Genomic DNA, 5,310 nt, shown 5'->3' on the forward strand with positions numbered 1-5,310 from the left:
CGTAGATGATTGTTCCATGCTCATGCTGATGTGACCTAAAGCTGTCTACAATGTCAAAAAATCAAAACGCAAACCCAAACCCAAACCAAACCCAAACCCAAATGACAAACAAACCTTGGACGCCAAACCCCCCTGGAGACCTGGAGACCGTCTGCCACAGAATCAGCTTACACAGATCTTGTTGTCTGTGGCTCCAGTAGTTCTGCACCGTCTAGTGCATTGTTGTGAGCGACGCTGTATCTCATGCTCGCTGGCGCCATTGCTCTCCTCATAGTTTGGCTCTTTCACGTTTCTCGAGGAAATCATCAGTTTGTCCTGTAGCTCACTGGCAATCTTGAGTTCCGTTAGCTCGTGGGGAAATCATCAGTTTGTCCTGTAGCTCAGTGGCAGTCTTGAGTTCCGTTAGCTCGTGGGGAAATCATCAGTTTGTCCTGCAGCTCAATGGCAGTCTTGAGTTCCGTTAGCTCGTGGGGAAATCATCAGTTTGTCCTGTAGCTCAGTGGCAGTCTTGAGTTCCGTTAGCTCGTGGGGAAATCATCAGTTTGTCCTGCAGCTCAATGGCAGTCTTGAGTTCCGTTAGCTCGTGGGGAAATCATCAGTTTGTCCTGTAGCTCAGTGGCAGTCTTGGAAATGTTTGTTATCCCTCGCAGACTGGGTCGGAGCAGACGGTCTTCCAAAGTGACATATCACCAGCCAGCTGCTCAGATGAACTAAACCCAAAATGTTACAATTATTGTTATTGAACGTTCTTAATCAATTATGTTACTTGCATGTGCTCGAGAAATGTTGCACACACACACACACACACACACACACACACACACACACACACACACACACATTCACAAAAGAAAAAGATTCATAATGCTTAGACACAATTTTTTTAAAAGAACGAAACCAGTTTGGGTTTTTTAAATCTCTTTTGAAAATGATTTATTTGTTTTGTGGGTTTTATAACTCTACAAACTGCTTGTGGGCAATTTGGAGTCGATAGGGGCCTGAGTGTCGTCTTTTATCAAGTCTTTCCGTATTTTTCTTTTGTTTTATGGGGTTGTTGTTTTTTCTGTGGGTCTCATTTGGCTCTACTTGCACACACGTATGGCCTTTCTTAATTTGCGGCCTAATCGACTAATCATGAAACCTGACTTCGTCAACAAGCAGGAAATTATAGGAAATTATGAGTAATTTGTTTCCTTTTGTGGCTATTATAATCATAATTTTGATGTCCAACTGTTGCCTAATCTATGTCTTGACGTAAATGTATATTTTGTATTTGACGTAAACATAATATTATGTTATTTCTGGTAATGAGATTTTACGATTACTTTACTGTACACCATACTCATGTATTAATTAATAGCTCATAACTCAAGCCACAGACTTTACAGAGTATTAAACTAGAAATGTAAAGTATGAAAGTTTCGAGATTTAATCGCAAATACACATTTTTTAAAGACGTTGTATTGTGAAAATAGCTAATTATTATGCTTTTCGAATTTTTTAAAGGATTCTTTTTCCAGGTTGACATATGCAAAAACGCTCTGACAGAAATGAGCTCATGTTTTCCTCGTTACCGCGCCTATTTCAAGGCTACAAAAGCACTCGTCAAAGAGTATGCATAATCATGTTTTCCTCGTTACCGCGCCTATTTCAAGGCTACAAAAGCACTCGTCAAAGAGTATGCATAATCATGTTTACAGACATACTTAAACCCTGAATGACAAATGATGGGTGGGCGTCTGGACGACTGAGAAGGTCACCACTGTTGGATTCAACTCTTCTTTTCTTACCTTTCTTTTCTTACCTTTCTTTTCTTACCTTTCTTTTCTTAGACTAATCTTTTGAGGGGGTTTTCTGTCTGCCATCACGTTTTTTCCCATTGCTAAAGGAAAATGATTAATTTCTCGATAGGCCTGTGCTATAAGTTTTTGGATCAAATTCGTAGTAAACATCGATAGCTTGGGAAAACCCCAGCGTGAGGCGTGCTGACAAAATGAGTTACTTCTCCCAATCCACAAATGGAGATAGTGGCCAAGAATCGACACTTTGATAGAATTTGTAGATTTTCTATTGATGCCATATTCTTAAAGTATAACATGCCTTTTATCATTTCATGCTTACATATTGTAAAAACTTCATCTGTAAACGTGGTGCGTCTATTTCCAAAGGTCTCGAATAAGAGAAGCAACTCATTTTGTCTGCACGCTCACCCCTGCTGAACACTGGGAGTGAAATTGAACAGCAGAGATAGGAAATGCTTTCTTCCAATATAGGGCCTAAAGAAATAAATTGCACCCATTATTAATCATTTACAATCAGTTTAAACATATAAAAATAGGCATGGCAAGCAGAATTGTAATATAATATTATTTTGGTAAGAGCATGTGACTCTGAAGATGAAACTCCGAGATGAAACCCTACCTGCCTCACAGTGTTTGTCGGATGTCAGTTTGTCCCACCCACTTCACCTTTTTCCCCACATAGTGGCGCATGCTCCACTCCCGCCATGCAACAGAATCTACGGGTCCTTTCCACTAGGACCGAAATTGCTTTCTTGATACCCATGCTAACAAACACAGGCTCGACCACCTCAACACGTAATCAAAGTCTCACGGGTGATAGATTAGTTAGACGGGGCGTCTATAACACTGTGTTACAATCGATTCAAAAAATCGATACCTTGATCATCTGGAATATGGTTGATGTGTGTCAGAATGACCTCAATCAGTGGATTCAGGGGTGGGAGGTGGAGAATACTTTTTGTTAAATGTTGGAGAGTTAGTTTTACTATGAGTTTTGCGACATTTGCAACACGATAAGGTCAAAGAAGTAGCGAAGATTAGATATTCTACAGGAGAGCAAAGAACACAAAAAATAAGGAAGAGAGATATGGACGATATATGTTTTATATGAAAGGAGGAGCAAACCACACCAGAGCACCCACCAGCCACCCACAAGGTTGAAAAGAGTCAAGAGTCCTCAAAGAAAATCATTTTAATAGACGGGGCTTTTTTTGCGGCAAGATTGTGGCGTCCATGTTGGCACAGTCTGGGACAGAGTCATTCTGCTGGGGATTGGAAAACAATGTCAGCTCTTGCCGTGTTCCTTGTGATCACGCGCTGAGCCCCCGTGTAGCTCTGGAGAAAGGAAAGGTATGCTAATACCAACAAGATTCCAACAAAGAGAGTCCCCCTCAAATTCCCTGGTAGTTCATCAAGGTTGTTTGTCAGGACCTTGACACTATTTGAAGTAATTCATTGAATCTTTTGATTCTGTAGAAATGCAACTCTCTAAGGAAACTGTTCGTTAATGATGAACTGATTTTAGGTATTTATAAATCTAGAATTTATTCATGTAAATTAAAGGGCTCTCTTCATCTCGATTGAAATCTCGAATGCACTCTCACTCTTCCTCACTTTCTCTCTGTCTCTGTCTCTGTCTCTCTCTCTCTGTCTCTCTCTGTCTCTCTCTCTCTCTCTCTCTCTCTCTCTCTATGTCTCTCTCTCTGTCTCTCTATTCTCTCTGGCACACACAGACACACACAGAAATACACACGCACACACGCATGCACTCAACACAAAAGAATATGCTGGCCACCTATTTCTTTGAAAAAGCCGAGCAAAGTTTTCCAAACGGCAGCAAAGTTGAGCATAACTGAGGGAACAAAAACGATTATCCGAACCACTGGTAGACTTCAATATAATTGTGATTAGAGAAAGCATGTTGCGTCTTTTGTATATGACAGAGTTACCCTTTCATGGCTTGCAAGGGAATAGTTATCAAGTTCTTACCAAGTGTTAAACCGAATCAAAGCGCTCTTCAAATTCCTACAAGCTTATAGACGAACTATTGATAAAGCGGACAGAGCTCAGTTAAAGGTAGTTTCTTTTTTCTTGAACATTTCTAGAGCGTGAGCGTATCCCCTCTTTATGCCTGTAAAAGCCTCGTCTTTGTTGATAATAAATAAAACGAACAGGAACCTTCTTGAAATTCATCAATACCGTCTAAAAATAAGATTTTAAAATGAGTTTGCAACCAATTATGCCTTCAGCCTGGCAAAACTGATGGATTATGAATGCGGCTACTGACACCTTGAAAGTAACAAAAGAGACCCAAAAATGGAGAGAGAGAAAGAGAGAGAGAGAGAGAGAGAGAGAGAGAGAGAGAGAGAGGGGGGGGGTTGATACCCCAATGGTTTTATTGATTGGCCCGTACATCCGGAGATTTTGATAAATGACACGACTACGCATGTCCGTGCAGCACATAAAAAAACCCAAAATATTGATACACAGGGGAGAGAGGGGGGGGGAGAAAGATAGAGGGGGTGTGGAGAAAAGAGAGTGAGAAAAAATAAAGAGAGAGAGAGAGAGAGAGAGAGAGAGAGAGAGAGAGAGAGAGAGAGTAAAAAAGGCAGACAGGCAGAGATAGTGTAAGGTAGGCAGAGAGACAAACAGAGTGAGAAACGGGTGAATAGAAAGCAAAAGAGACTGGCAGCCCGAAAACAGAGAGATAGAAAAGGAGAGAGAGAGAGAGAGAGAGAACGAGAGACGGAATGATGGAAAATAGAGAGAAAATAAACAGACAGACAGACAGACAGACAGACAGACAGAGAGACAGACAGAGACAGAGAGAGACTTCCAAGTGTTTGATAACCAACTAATCTTTGAGATTCCTGACAAAGTGTAGTTAAAGTCGAACGAAATCTAATCGATGCTTAATAAAGCAAGGAAGCACACAAACAGGCATGTAATTACGGAAACAGACATCACGGTCCTGATTAAACTGAAATATGTTCTAACTAAATTGTCATGAAGGATTGTGCAGATAGTCTCGGGTTACAGCTATTCTCCAGGGAGAAAACATTTTGTTCTGACGGGATAGATAAGAAGCTCATAAATGAAATCCAACTGATGTTGGCGGAGACTCGTGTGATGTGTCTGGCATGAAAGAAAGGTTAGCTTGTTCCGGGGAAAAATGTTCTTGGCATTTTGTGCTGATTAAGACGTGTCAATAATTGCCTTTATAGAATGGAAAGTTAGCTGTTCGCTTTAAAAGTTGCAACGGACTTTTGTAAAATGGAAAATCTATACTCTTCCACTCATTTGTCTTGAGAGACTTCATGCTATGGAGGCGAATGAAAGAAAGGAACTCATATTTTCTCTGTCTGTTTTTCTATTGCTCAGGCTGTAAGAATACGTGCATGTTTGCATTGTGTGTGTGTGTGTGTGTGTGTGTTTGTGTGTGTGTGTGTGTGTGTGTGTGTGTGTGTGTGTATGTATGTGTGTGTGTGTGTGTGTGTGTGTGTGTGTA

At 40.8% G+C, this 5,310-nt stretch overlaps 1 protein-coding gene across 1 annotated transcript in view; it reads left to right on the plus strand.

The window, feature by feature from the left end:
* LOC101864067 (orexin receptor type 2) overlaps window positions 1–5,310 on the plus strand; it is a gene marked incomplete in the record, with an annotated part of 257,738 nt that overhangs the window by 161,532 nt on the left and 90,896 nt on the right.

Source organism: Aplysia californica, unplaced genomic scaffold (genome assembly GCF_000002075.1).
Source record: "Aplysia californica isolate F4 #8 unplaced genomic scaffold, AplCal3.0 scaffold00198, whole genome shotgun sequence".
Classification (NCBI taxonomy): domain Eukaryota; kingdom Metazoa; phylum Mollusca; class Gastropoda; order Aplysiida; family Aplysiidae; genus Aplysia; species Aplysia californica.